This window comes from Triticum urartu, chromosome 2, assembly GCF_003073215.2.
Source record: "Triticum urartu cultivar G1812 chromosome 2, Tu2.1, whole genome shotgun sequence".
NCBI classification, from domain to species: Eukaryota; Viridiplantae; Streptophyta; class Magnoliopsida; order Poales; family Poaceae; genus Triticum; species Triticum urartu.
In genome coordinates this window covers 99,874,083-99,889,175 of record NC_053023.1, presented here as the reverse complement: position 1 = coordinate 99,889,175, position 15,093 = coordinate 99,874,083, and the positions used below count along the sequence as shown (strand labels likewise).

Below are 15,093 nucleotides of genomic sequence, written 5' to 3'. Positions count from 1 at the left end.
TCCTCGAGCTTCATCGTCCTCTTCCATCCGCCACCGTTGTCTTCTGTGATAACGTCAGTGCTGTTTACATGGCATGTAACCCGGTCCAGCATCGCCGCACGAAGCACATCGAGATCGACATCCACTTCGTCCGCGAGAAGGTGTCTCTCGGTCAGATTCGGGTTCTTCATGTGTCATCCTCACAGCAGTTTGCCGATATCATGACGAAGGGCTTACCGGCTCAACTCTTCTTGGACTTTCGGTACAGTTTATGCGTTCGACCGACGCACAAACTGCGGGGATGTTAACGTATAATTTTGTATAGCTAATCTCGCGTATTCCGTTTGCATACGGTTGTACATATACGCGTATAGGGTTTATTTCTTGGTCTGCAAGACTTGTAACTCTGTTATAAATATATGAGCCGATCGCCCCTTGAGAGGTGTCTTCCCTCAAACTGTTTCACGTTTATAGTTTCACGATCCCCTTGACAGCACTGCGACTTGAGGACTTCAGATTCGCGATCCAGTAGGGGTAAAGACGCAGAGTGCATCTTCGGCCGACGACCAACAACGACGACATGTGCGGCGCCTTGAGCGGCGTCATGGCTCTTTTCACACCTTTTCTGCTATGACCTTCTATTTGATCATGGCTTGTCGGTGGCATTTTCTTCTTCTCTCACGTGGCCCCTTGAAGTTTATGTCGTTCCGTTGGTGGTCGCAGGGACCCAAATAAAACTGCACTGGTAAAGGTTCCGTTGGTGGTTGCATGTCTCCTTCTAGAGAGCATGATACATCCGACCGAATTCTCCGGTTCTGCACCGAGACAATTAGTATGTTTTCAGAATCCAAGGATTCCATTTGCTGCATGCACTTGGATTAGATTAGACTTTTTTGGCTTTTGTGGACTCGGTCCATGCAAATCTCAGCCTCCCCTTTCCGGCTCTCTGCCCTTTCTTTCCTCTTCCTTTCCTATCGCGTCGCTTGTGAGTGCGAAGGGCAACGACAGTGAGATCGATATTGCTTTCAGGACGTCACAGGATTATAACTATGTAATTGTATTGACTCGTGTTTTGTTTTAGCATGATCGACATGCCACAGCACATAGCATTATCCTCGAAGACCTCAGCGACAACTTCTCCATTTTTTTTCCTTTTCCATATATGAATTTCTCTCTGTGTTGGGAGTTGGGACACGTTGCTGAGCTGAATGCATAATCTAAATTGAGTCCTTATCCAAGCCACAGCCCAGTTCAATACTGCGACTTGCACTCCAGATGAGCATTAAGGCCAGGGTCAAGTGTGAGACGGCTTAGCGATAAGGACAGACTGGGTGACGAGGCGAATGAATGGCAAGGCTTCATTCAGATTACGATTTAACCAAATGCTGCGAGTGACCCGGCTTCGAAACGAAGGAAATCGGAGGATGGCGTGTGACTACACACACCACTACACGGCTCGCTTTGATTCATTAAACAAGGCGGATATGTTTGGTCATGGATTCACTTTTATCTCTCCAGACTATATGATCCTAGGATCTACCCCATGTATTTGCTGTTCCCGTTGTTTTCTGCTTAATATATGAATGCCAGCAGCGCTGGATCTTTCAGAAAGAAACTTTGATCTCTCAAGAACAAAAATGGGAGGCCGAGAAAATTCTGCCCATTTTCATTTTGAGAAAAATTCACTATAAGTCATCAAATTTGCATTGGCGTTAGCTTTAGTCCTTGTGGTTACAAATACCCGCATTACGGTCACCAAACTTGCTCTAGGGGTCATCTACGGTCCATTATACGATTTTCTATACGTATGCGCTGAGCTGGCCTTGGTCAACGGCTGCCAACTGTGCGCTGACTGCCACATGCACTTGCTCGCTTGAATAGTCAGCTATGCAGGGTGTTTTTTTTTTGCAAAATTGCCAGTTATTAAATTGAATAGCAGCTTCCCCCACCTGGTCGGACCAAGCCACCCGCCTCCTCCCTCCTCTCTGCTTCTCCCTGTTCGTCGTCGCTGCCGAGGAGGTCGCTGGCGTGGGCGAGTGTCGCGACCGCCGCCATGAGCTCGTCGTCGGACGCTGACCGTGCCGTTTGGGAGGGGCCCGCGTGACGTCCCTCTCGCTCCCACGCTCCAGCACACGGCACACCACAAGCAGCAGCAGCCGCCGTGTGGACTTGGCTCAAGTACTCACGCCGTAGCACTTCCCTCTGTAGCAGCTCTCGCTCGGATCAACGCAAATGGCGACGGCGGTCCACCAGCTCTCCTTCTCCGCGCCGAGCGCGTGCGGCAGACGCGGGCGTCCGCGTCCGCGACGGACCGGCACGAGGTGCTGTCGCCGAAGCGTCGACTGCCGCTGCGGAAGGTGCCGGGCGAGCACGGCCCGCCGTTGCTGGGCGCGCTCAAGGACCGGCTCGAGTACTTAAACGGGCCAGCGTCCGCGCGCACTGCTCCACGGTGGTGCGCCTCAACATGCCCCAGCGGACTCAGGAGGTCACAGCCAAAAAGTGTTCTACCCATGTTGTAGAGTGCAATCACAGGAAGTTGCCGAATGGTGTGCCCAGCTTTATGCTTCAACTGAATTTTATCTGGAGATGTTTGCTTGCTGTTGCCTCATACTGTACTACCAGGAGATATTCCTACCCTGAGTCACCCGATAATGCAATTTATGGGCAATCTGTACCTGAGTGATGTGGAAGGGCAGTCAGCTATCTGTTTTGTGCAGTTCTCTTGTCAACTTCATGCTCAAAATGCAGAACAAATGTTCAGATTCAGTCCACAAAATGTTCAACCGAAGCTACAATATTTTGCCTGCGATTGTCGAGCAGTACGTGTGTGGTCCGAACTACTCAAAACTGAGCTCTCTGATAAAATTTGGAACTTATCCGAGCATCGCATTCTGGATCATGCTACTGTATGTAGTGTTCCTATGAGCGACAAATTGCAAAGGAATATTCAGCTTATAAGCTTGTCGGTGCACCAAAAATATTTGAGCCAAGAGGAATTTAATGGAAGTATCCATTTCACTCGATGATGCAATTCTGACCATCATGGCGATTGTTTCATGATGTTATTCTCAGTGTATGCAACATATATATTCCTGAATCCTCATTCGCCAAATTTCAGGCTTTAAAAAAACGTGATTGTGAGCATCTTATATCAACCGGGGCTTGTAATCTATTTATTCATGGACAAGGGATGTCTCAAATGTCGCATGGTTCATAAAGAAAGTGGTTCAACAATGCTGCAAACACCAAGGATTCAGTGTGTACAGCCGAGATGCTACTTTGAGGTTGGCTCTACTCAAGCATATCTGAAACTGAAGGTAGTCGACGGCGCTGTTATTTACATGTTCGAGCATAGAAACAATTGGGATTGGGAGTTGCCTATCCGTTTCAAGCGTCCACCAGCAAGTATTTGGGAGTGCATCACTGACCGACGCTTTCCTCAGGACCAAAATTTACTGATGATTTTTCATCCATGGCCTCGCCACACTGCATACACATGCAGGTTATATGGCCTATCTGAATCTTATCAACAACACTTGATGGGTTCAGAAGCAATACATGGGGTGCGTGTGAACTACAAGAGCATACAATGTTACATATCCTATATGGTGCATCAACTAGAACGTGATGAATATTTTACCCATGGTCTTGCCCACTGTGAAATTTATTTGGAGAAGTTTGCACTGTTGTGGAAGAAGGAGAAACACATTTCAAATAATTCAGTTGTTACTGTCATTGCTTCCTTCAGACATAGCAACAACATTTGTTCTTTTCAGAACATCCTATTACTTACCCGGGTGGATTACTTGGAAACTTTCTCTGTCCTTGCACATTTGAATCTGGATACTCATTGGTGCAGGGGAACAAGCGTCGAACCCAGTACGGTGGATGTGTATCAAGCTGGATATCAGTCCTATGAGCTCCATTCAGATTATCTTCTCTTTTGTGCTATCGAGTTGTTTGGGTCTCACTGGAGCATCTACCAGCTGTTAACACCTTGGGACCCTGGAGGGATTGCATTGTGGCTGTTATTGAAATGGACTCGACAAACGGTGTTTCAAGGCGGGCGGGGTGTCATTGCTATCATTGTCAGCTTTCCGCCAGGCTCCGACTTCGGCAACTACAACGACGCCGCCACCTTCGGCTTCCTTTGCCGCGACCCCGTCGACTCGCCGCTCCGCGACGAAGGGCCCAACTCCCAAGCTGATCGCCAAGTGGGTTCTGTTCCAGCAGCCCGCCTGCTCGGCCTCGGCCTGCCCAACTACGGCCGCCTCGCCGACTTCTTCCGCGACGTCGGCAAGGCGGTGATCGACGAGGGCGAGCGGCTGGGCATCGCGCGGGAGGAGGCGGTGCACAACATCCTCTTCGCCATGTGCTTCAACTCCTTCGGCAGCATGAGGATCCTGTTCCCGTCGCTGGTGAAGTGGCCGGGCCGCGCGCACCCGGCCGCCTCGCGATGGAGGTGCGCGCCGCCGTGCGTGCCAACGGCGGCGAGGTGACGATCCAGGCGCTGGCCGAGATGCCGCTGGTGAAGTCGGCCGTGTACGAGGCGCTGCGGATCGAGCCGCCGGTGGCGCGCGAGCGCGAAGTGGGACATGGTGGTGGAGAGCCACGACTACGGGTACGAGGTGCGGGAGGGGAGCTGCTATTCAGTTTAATAACTGCCAGTTCTGCAAAAAAAAAACTGATTCCCTACGTATTCAAGCGAGCAAGCGCATGTGGCAGTCAGCGCACAGTTGGCCGCCGTTGACCAAGGCCAGCTCAGCGCGTATGTATAGAAAATCGTATAATGGACCATAGATGACTCCCTAGAGCAAGTTTGTGTCACACCTAACCAGCGGACTAGTGTGTCCTAGAGTTGGCGGGTGGGCCCAGCCAGCTGGCCGACAAGTGGCTGCGTGCGTAACGATAAAGGGTGGCCGCCTGTGGCTGTGTGGGGGCATGCGTGTGTTGACAAATCTTGTACCTGAATCCTCTCTATGCAATTCATCCCTCCTTCCTCTCCAAGTCATTCTTCCCCCTCTCGTCCCGATCTGGATCCCCTTCTCTCCTCTTCCTTCTTGGGGTGTTACAGTTGGTAATCAGAGCTATTCTCCGCCGAAAATTTTCTTCCTTGCATGTTTGGGAGTCGGTAACATCCACCGCGCCGGTGTGGGTTGCTCCGGTGAGCCGCACGAAATCCGTCGCGGGGTTCGACGCCCTTTCGAGCAGGACAACGGCTCCTTCCAAGGCCTCGGCGGCGACGCGGCAAGTTCTCGCCGCCACGGACGAAGGGAACACCAACATCACCAAGATGCTGGAGACTCTGCTCGCCAGAATCGACGACCAGAAGATGGCGCAAGAGAAACAGATCGAGCTCCAGGCCGCCTTCAACGCGCAGATCTCGCAGGAGATGTGCGGCCTCTCGCGGCAGCTTGATCTGACCCAGACGGACCTCGACCTCACGCGCAAGACGGTGGAAGGATCTGCCTCTCCGTCAGGCTCGGTCACCACGCATCTTCACCAGCCCGCGCAACAGCAGCAGCAACCTCCACCACCCCCTCCTCCTCCCCCGTCGCCGCGCCCCGTACCAGATCCGGCACGTCCGTCGTCTTCGCACGCGCGTCTGGGCGACCACTGCCCACCTTTCCTTCCCGTGCCACCACAGGGCGGATTTCTCGCCGCGCCGACTGCGTCTCCGACGGGCCACAACACCAACGAGTACCACAAGCCCCCGAAGCACGATTTTCCCAAGTTCGACGGCACGGCGCCATATTTGTGGCTGGACCGTTGCCTCGCCTACTTCGAACTCTACAAGGTGGCTGCCCACCAGTGGGTCGCCACCGCGGCGCTCTACATCGACGGCCAGGCCGCGCACTGGCTTCAAGCGTTCCGCCAGACGCATCGCAACATCACATGGGACGTCTTCATGTTGGCGGTCCTGGAGGAGTTTGGCGCCGACGAATTTGAGGTGGTGATGCACAAGCTGCTCCAGCTCCGCCAAACAGGCACCGTCGCCGAGTACCGCGCCGCGTTCGACGAGCAGATGTACCACTTGCTCGCGCTCGATCCATCGATCAACACCAAGTTCTTCGTGACGCAGTTCCTCCTTGGCCTCAACGACGAGCTGCGTGCCCCGGTGCGTCTTCAGGCACCCTCAAGCATCACGCGCGCCTCGGTGCTCGCGCGCATCCAAGAGGAAGAGTTGGGCACGACCCGCGCGCGACCCCGCATCACACCCGCGGGCCGACCACCACCAACGACAACCGCCGCGGCACTGCCACAGCGCGCCGTGGCCGCGCCGGTTCGCGCCCAAGGAGACGAGTACGCGCAGGAGCGGCAACTACACGATTTCCGTCGCGCGAACAATCTCTGTTTCAAGTGCGGCGATCGCTACTCCAGGGAGCATCGCTGCGCTCAACCCGCGCAACTGCTCACAATCAACGTGGGAGACCATGGGGAGGTGCTCTCGGATGACACCATCCATGCCCTGCAGCTGCTCGACGACCCGGGCCCGGTGGCGCAACCCCCTGCCTTGGCCGCGAACGCACCAGAGTGTTGCCTTCTCTCGTCGCAGCGCTCGACGGCACGGACTCGGCGATGACGATCAGGTTGCGCGCCTTGGTGGGAAACCAAGTCATGCTCCTGCTGCTCGACTCGGGCAGCACCCACAGTTTCGTCAACAAGGCGTTCGTCGATCGCCTCGGCCTCGCCACGGAGGAAATTCCGCCGACCGAGGTGCGAGTGGCCAACGGCGACAAACTCACCTGCAACCGCATCGTGCCCGGCCTCAAATGGTGGATGCAGGGCCACACCTTCGAGACGCCCATACGTGAGCTGGAGATTGGCGCGTACGACGGCATTTTGGGCATGGACTGGCTCGCCCAGCACAGCCCCATGACATGCCACTGGCAAGACAAGTGGGTGAAATTTCTGCACGACGGCGAAGAGGTCACGCTCCACGGTGTTCCAACCAAACCGGCCACCACGCTCAAGGCGGTCAGTCCCGAGGAGCTGCGCAGGATGATCGCCAGCAACGATGTCTGGGCCATGGCCATGGTGGACACCTGCGGCCCTCCAGCGCGCCAGGTTCGCAACGGCCCAAGTCAAACGCCACTGGCAGATCTGCTCGAGGAATTCGCCGACGTGTTTGTGGCACCGCAAGGCCTCCCTCCCCATCGCCAATACGACCACGCCGTCACACTGGTGGAGGGCGTGGTCCCCATGAACACGCGCCCGTACCGCTACTCGTCGCTTCAGAAGGACGAGATCGAGCGTTAGGTCAAGGAGATGCTGGACTCCGGCGTGATCACGCACAACGTCAGTCCCTACGCCGCGCCAGTGCTGCTCGTGAAGAAGAAGGACAGCACCTGGCGATTCTGTGTCGACTAACGCCGCCTCAACGATGCCGCTGTCAAGAACAAATTTCCCCTCCCCATCATCGACGAGCTGCTGGACGAGCTGGTCGGCGCTGCGGTGTTTTCCAAACTGGACTTGCGGGCGGGCTACCATCAGATCAGGATGCGGGAAGAAGACGAGTCCAAGACGGCATTCAAGACACATCATGGGCATTTCCAGTTCATGGTCATGCCGTTCGGCCTCACAAACGCACCCGCCACCTTTCAGTGTCTAATGAACGCCATCTTCGGTAAGTATGTCCGCAAGTTCGTCATCATATTCTTGGATGACATCTTGGTCTTCAGCGAGACGATGGAGGAGCACTTAGAGCACCTGCGCATCGTCTTCGAGCTGCTCCGGGCGCACCAGCTGTACGTCAAGGAATCCAAGTGCACGTTCACCTGCGATCACATCGACTACCTCGGCCATGTGATATCCAAGGAGGGCGTGGCCACGGACAAGGAGAAGACGCAGGCCATGGAGCAGTGGCCAACGCCGACGAACGCCACGGAGCTGCGCGGGTTTCTGGGCCTCACCAGCTATTACAGAAAATTCGTGCCACACTACGGCATCATCGCCAAGCCGCTCACGAAGCTGCTCACCAAGAAGGGCTTCTCCTGGACCGAGCAGGCGCAAGCGGCATTCGACATGCTCAAGAGCGCCATAGTCACCACACCAGTCCTGGCGCTGCCCAACTTCGAACGCCCGTTCATGATCGAGACGGACGCCTGCGACACGAGGGTTGGCGCAGTGCTGGCGCAAGATGGCCACCCGGTGGCCTACTTCAGCAAGGCGTTGGGCATGCGCAACCAGAAGCTCTCCACCTACGAGAAAGAGTTCCTCGCCGTGATGATGGCCGTCGACAAGTGGCGCCAGTACTTGCAGCGCGGCCCCTTCGACATCGTCACAGACCACAAGTCCCTCTGCAATCTTGGGGAGCAGCACCTGGAAACCGAGCTCCAGCGCAAGGCCATGGCAAAGCTGGCAGGACTTCAGTTTCGCTTCTAGTACAGACGCGGGCTAGACAATGGCGCCGCCGACGCGCTCTCCCGCATGGGCAAGCAATTTGAGGTGGTCGCGCTCTCGGCGTGCCAGCCCGCGTGGATGCAGGAGGTGGTCAACTCCTACGCCACCCACGTGGACGCACAAGAGCGGCTGTAGCAGCTCGCCCTGCACAGCCCCGACGAGCACAGCTACGAGCTCTACCGTGGCACTATCTGACGCCAAGGTCGCCTCTGGATCGGTGCCAACGCTGCTCTGCGCACCAAGCTCATCGCCGCGCTGCACTGCAGCGCCGTGGGAGGCCATTCTAGCAGCACTGCCACCTACCAGCGCGTGCGCAAACACTTCGACTGGCGCGGCCTCAAGCGCGACGTCGACGAATTTGTGCAGCAGTGCGCGGTGTGCCAGCAGGCCAAGCACGAGCACGTCAAGTCGCCGGGGCTCCTGGCCCCGCTGCCAATTCCGGCCGCGCCTTGGGAGGATCTCACCATGGACTTCGTCGAGGGCTTGCCGCGCTCGGAGGGCTGCGACATGATCATGGTGGTCGTCGACCGCTTCACCAAATTCGCGCACTTCGTCCCTCTCCGCCACCCATTCAACGCCACACAAGTAGCGCGGGCATTCTGGGACAACGTGGTGAAGCTGCACGGCATCCCCTCCTCCATCGTCTCCGACCGCGACAAGATCTTCACCAGTCACCTCTGGCGCGAGCTGCTCGCCGGAGCTGGTACCAAACTGCTCTACTCGACGGCCTACCACCCCCAGACGGACGGCCAGAGTGAGTGCCTGAACCAGTGCATGGAGATATACCTCCGTTGCGCGGTCCACGACTCGCCGCAAAAATGGCGCCGATGGCTGCCCATGGCAGAGTTTTGGTACAACTCGACATTCCACGCTTCTCTTCAGGGTACACCCTTCAAGGCCCTCTACGGCAAGGAAGCAAATCTGGGCGCAATGGCGTCCTGGGAGGCATCGACAGCCGCCGGCGAGGAGATGGACTGGGCGGCGCACAACGCGCACATACGCGCCCAGTTGGAGCGCGCGCAGCGCCGGTTCAAGAAGAACGCAGATCGCAACCGCACCGAGCGCCACTTCCAGGCAACGTATCAAGTGCTGCTCAAGCTCCAGCCTTATGCGCAGCGCTCGATGGTCAATCGCCCGTGCGCCAAGCTGGCGTTCAAGTTCTTCGGGCCCTACAAGATCGTCGAGAAGACCGGCTCGCTCGCGTACAAGCTCGACCTGCCACCAGAGAGCCAGATCCACCCCGTCTTCCACGTCTCACAATTGAAGCCCTTCACACCTGACTTCACGCCGGTGTACAACGAACTGCCCAAGGTGTCCGACCTCTCCACCACCGGCCTCTCTCCCACTCGCATCCTGGACCGGCGCATGATGAAGCTGGGGAACGCGCCGGTGGTACAGATCAAGGTTCAATGGGGAGCGGGGGACTCTGCACCAACGACGTGGGAGAATTACGACGTTCTTCGTCAGCGCTTTTCATCTGCGGAGCTCTGGGAGGAAGAAGACGCGGGCGACGACGTTGAAGACGAAGATGACGACGCCCAGTCTTAAGGAGGGAGGAATGTCACACCTAACCAGCGGATTAGTGTGTCCTAGAGCTGACGGGTGGGCCCAGCCAGCTGGCCGACAAGTGGCTGCGTGCGTAACGATAAAGGGTGGCCGCCTGTGGCTGTGTGGGGGCATGCGTGTGTTGACAAATCTTGTACCTGAATCCTCTCTATGCAATTCATCCCTCCTTCCTCTTCAAGTCATTCTTCCCCCTCTCGTCCCGATCTGGATCCTCTTCTCTCCTTTTCTTTCCTGGGGTGTTACAGTTTGGTGACCGTATTGCGGGTATTTGTAACCATAAGGACTAAAGCTAACGCCGGTGGAAATAAATGGACCTGTAGTGAATTTTTCTCTTTCATTTTCATTCAGGGGAAAGCAGAGGTTATGCTATCCGGCGCAAACCGCACGTTAATGCTTGCCGGCATCACCGGCGTCTCCTCGGCCCCCTCCCTCCCCTCAAAATTCAAAAGATAAAGCCCGAGGGAGAATCTGGCGTCGGTTCCTTTCCTTCCGCCTCGTCGTAACCACCGCACCCTAAGCCAAAAGCCACACAGCAGGAACAGATCTAGCCCGCCGCAATGCCAGCGCCGCCGTCGGGATCTCCTCCTCCGACGCCAACCACGGAGTCGGCGGCCGCCACGGACAAAGCCGACTCGGGTCAAGATGATCAGGATGGCTATTGTTTGATCGATCCAGCCGACGCCCTCAGGGGCCTCTACGCGATGATGGCCTCATGGTGTGACCCCATTCAGGAGCCATGGGATCCCGACAGCCCCGTTCCTCCCTTGCTGATGATCCACTTCCCCCGCCTCTTCGAGCGCGCGTGGGGATCCGATCGCCTCTACCCTCAAGCTCTGGACGACTGGTGCCCGTACCGCGCCTACCTCCACAAATTCTGCGGCCGCAACGCCGCTCTTCTCCGTCCCGGCCCCGACGCCTACAGGCGGTGCATGGAGCAGGAGATCAACCTCAAGTCCCAATGGCTGTCCCGGCGATACATCGTCTCCCCGGACGAGGTCAGTCTGAGCGACGACATCCACAGGTGCGCCCTGAACCTCATCCTCTCCGACGGCGGCGGTGAAGGTTCTTCCATCGCCATGATCGCCGCCGCGTGCGTCGCCAAGGAGACCGAGCTGATCATCGAGAGGATGGGCTGCGACCCCGGGCTTCTGGACCCGGAGGAATCCCCCCACGAGAGCACGCGGGTCCGGAAGCTCGGCCTGAGCTGCATGCAAGGTCCTCATCAGGATTGCTCTGATGCTGCTCTTCTGGTTCGGAAGGCTGCCCTGCTGGGCATCACCATTGAAGCTGGCTTGATGGCTCAGGACCTGAGGGACAAGTATTATGACTGCAACAAGTCCTACACGAACAGATTGATCCGGGACTTTGCCCTGGAAGTTGTGACTCGAAAGTTCGATGGATGTGTTATTGCTCCTTCTGCTCATGATGATTTTAGGTACGCTTTCGTTGCTAAACTTGAGGAAGATGCTGAGGAGATGCGTCGCAGGGACGACCTTTTAGGCTCCAATGATCCAGCTTCTCAGGAGGCATCTGGGGTTTGATGAAGACTCTGAAACTGGGGAAAGGAAATGATGCATCGTGTGCCTCCACACGGGGAGATGAAAGCTGGGAAATGGATGATGCCATGAAGGAGCATGGATTAGGGATGATGCATGGATCGTGATTTTCGTTTATGCTCCCTTTCGAGTGGTGTACTGTACTTGTACTGCATGCAGCGGACATGCTTTTCAAACTATCTGTTGGGTCTATGTTTAGCTGTGTGAACCATAGCTTTACCAATCTAGCTTATATTTTTGGACAATAAAGAAACGCTTGCACAACCCCTTTACTCGATGTAGAACAAAAGATGAGGAAATTTTCGCATAATCTTAGAGTAGCTCTAACAGATGCGTTATGTGTAGCCAATCGTCATACTAACAACTACTCCATAGTATGATATTTTTTGCAGATAGCAACTACGGAGTAGTATGATATGGAAGAGCGCTGCTATACACACGACGCCATGCAGACGACTTGTGCACGACAGCACATCTCGAGTCGTTCATGGATGCTATCCAGCGCATATCAACGGCTGGACTGCCAATCGTTCCAGTGTCGTGCACACATCCATCGTCTATATGGCAGTTTTGTATGGAAGATGCATTATATGAAGTAGTACACTACTCCACATAACGCATCTTCCATATTACAGAGCTTGCTCTAGAAAAAAAATTAACATCGTAATATGGATGTTGGGAGGCCTGATTTGTAGCATGCTCTATTACCATACGGGAGAAAAGCTTCATCTTGTCACACCACCGGCCCATAGAATAACCGGTGATGGGGCGGCCTGACCGCTAGCTGCTCGCCCTAGTCCATTTCTTCGCATACTCGAGGCAGCCCGTCATTGATCGCCACACAATATCATCTCACGCTGAGCCGTCTGCCTCCCCCGACAATATAAGCCAGGCGGCGAGGCATCCCCATCGAGTTAGCCCTAGCTAGCTCCTCCTCCTAGCCGCCACTGCCTTCTCCGCCTCACCTAGCCATCACCGATTCTCTCAGAATCTTGAGAATCAGACCTCCCCATAGATTCTTCCAGAATTTTGAAGTCATGTTTTTAACAGTCATAACTAATTAGGGTCTAAATAGCTAGGATTGTCAAGATATGGATTCAAAATTATGGGATAGTCTAAGAGAAAGTCTGATTCTCAAGATTTTGAGACAATCAGCCAAATGATCTGAGCCTATAACTGTTTTCAGATCGATCTGATCAAGAGTCTCCTCTAAACCTCCCCTCTCCCGCAATCCATCCCTATCCTAACTTTTAACCCTTTGGCATGACCCTTGCCACAGCTGCGAATTATCAGCAACGCACGGACACGAACTACATGGAAGAGCAAGCACAACTGTAAATCTATCTCACAATAATTAACTAGCCATGACCATCTATATCCTTGATTTTTCCTATATTAGCAAAAGAAAAATAAATGTCTATCAATCATCCAAACAAAGTGCTAAAATTTAATAACCAGGCTTTACAATGGATGTGAATTAAGAGCAACTGCAATAACTTCCATATGGCGAACGTTTGCTGGAAAGGATTGGCATTTGTGAATGTTTTAGATGGCAAATTTAGTTGTATAGGTTGGCAATTTCTGAAAAGAAGAGAAATTTTACGGCGAAAAAAGGATGGGACTTGTTATCTCCTACTAGGTAAAGTTGCGACAAAATTGTTTGTCAGTTATCATTACCGAAAAGCTATCATTTATGGGGAGTCCAGGCAACAGTTTTGGTAATCCTGATTTTTTTACGGGATCTTGTATACCCCTTCCCCAACTCCCCTCACGTTTACGGGGATATGACCTTTCCCGTATAATTGGCGGACAGGAAACCACTTAAATTTCATGAGAGAAGACTCTCACGCCGCCGCCACGCCAGGCCACCGACACCACGTCACCGCGGCACCGCCCCGCACCTTCCGGCCACCATCGCACATGTCATTGACTTGCAGACCCTATGCCATTAGTTAGGCTTGTTTAATTAAAAAAAGGATATAATGTTTACGAGAAATAAGAAAATAGTCATCAGACAACTTCCCCTTAAATATATTTTTAGTGATATGGTATGTGAGGAGGTTTTAAAAGGATGAAATGAGGCAATGCGATGGAACCTAATTGTATCCCATTGAGGTGTGGAGAGGCCTCGGAGACATAACGATAGTATGGCTCATTTTTCGGGCAAACAAGAAAGGTGCTCCTATCATCACAGGTTCCCCGTGCCCCGGCCAGGATAGCATCTCAGGCTCGGTGGCGCGACGCGAATCCAAGACCCGCTCCGTAACCACTGACCTGACAAGTGACACGCCACGTTGACTGCCGAGCAGCCGCGGCTCACGTGCTGTCACCAGGTTCATAGATCACCGCTGTCCCTACTCCCCTACCCCGTCACACGGGGAAAAGGAGTGGTCTCCGTTGCCGCGTGCTGTCACTAGGCCGGCCCATGCAGTAGGGACCTCCTATACCGTGTGTGCTCTGTGCGCCGGGAGAAATCACAGCGCACTTGTTTGGGTCGGCCCATGTCCGGGCGCCCTGTTTTTTAATTTTTATTTTTTAATTTTTTCGTTTCCTTTTTATTTTCTACCTTAAATTATTCGGGACTTAAAAAGTTCCAAAATTTTAGAAATGAAAATTTTGAAATAATTCGTTAATAAATCATAAAATGTTTGTGGATTTAGAAATTGTTCATGATTTTGTAAAAATATATTTGCTTATTCAGAAAATGGTCGAAATTTTGAAAACATATGTTGGGAAATCTAAAAATGTTCATGATTTTTTAAAAAGTTGTGTATTAAAAAATTATTAATGACATTGAATTTTTTTCGTCAATTCAAAAAATGTTCATGAATGGAAAAATATGCCAAAAATTCAAAAATTGTTTGTGACTTAAAAAATAGTTTATTCATTCATAAAGTATTGGCTGATTTTAAAAATGATCATGCATTTAAAAAAAATTAATTAAATAAAAAATGTTCGTGAATTCCAAAATATGTTCCACCAATTTATAAAAAATGTTCGTCGATTCTAGAAATGTTTGTCGATTCAAGAAAAATGTTTTTAGAAAAATGTTCACAATTTTTAAAAAATGTTTGCAAATAGTCTGAATGTTCATGAATTCAAAAATATTTTTGATTTTAGAAATATTCAAAATTTATAAAAGTTTTCATGAATTAAAAAATGTTCACAATTCCAAATATGTGCACAGTTTTTTTAAAAAAATTGTGATTTCAAAAATTATTCATGATTTCACGAATTTGAGAGTGATGGTGTATCTCGGTGATGCTTGGTCATGGCCATCGGATATTATGATTATTTTTTTCTCCCGTTGCAATACACAGACCATTTTGCTAGTATCTAGTATAACAACTTCAATAATCTTAAGATCTGTCGGCTCAATCTCCCAGGGATTGAAACCAAGTACGCGCGTTCATAAGGGCGAGTGTCTTTGGGTATATGATTGTTTACTTTTCTTATTGTGTTTTTATTTTATTTTTAAAAATCGTTAGACTGCATTTTCTGAAAAAAGGTTCAAACCAAACACCCAGCAAAAACATCCAAATGGACCGAGGCATCCATGTACTCCCTCCGGTCCTTTTTAGTCTGCATA

General features: G+C 52.6%; 1 pseudogene; it reads left to right on the top strand.

Annotated features, from left to right (window-relative positions):
* Positions 1-1,693: 1,693 nt before the first annotated feature.
* LOC125535268 lies at positions 1,694-4,897 on the top strand (annotated as a pseudogene).
* The last annotated feature ends 10,196 nt before the right edge of the window (positions 4,898-15,093 follow it).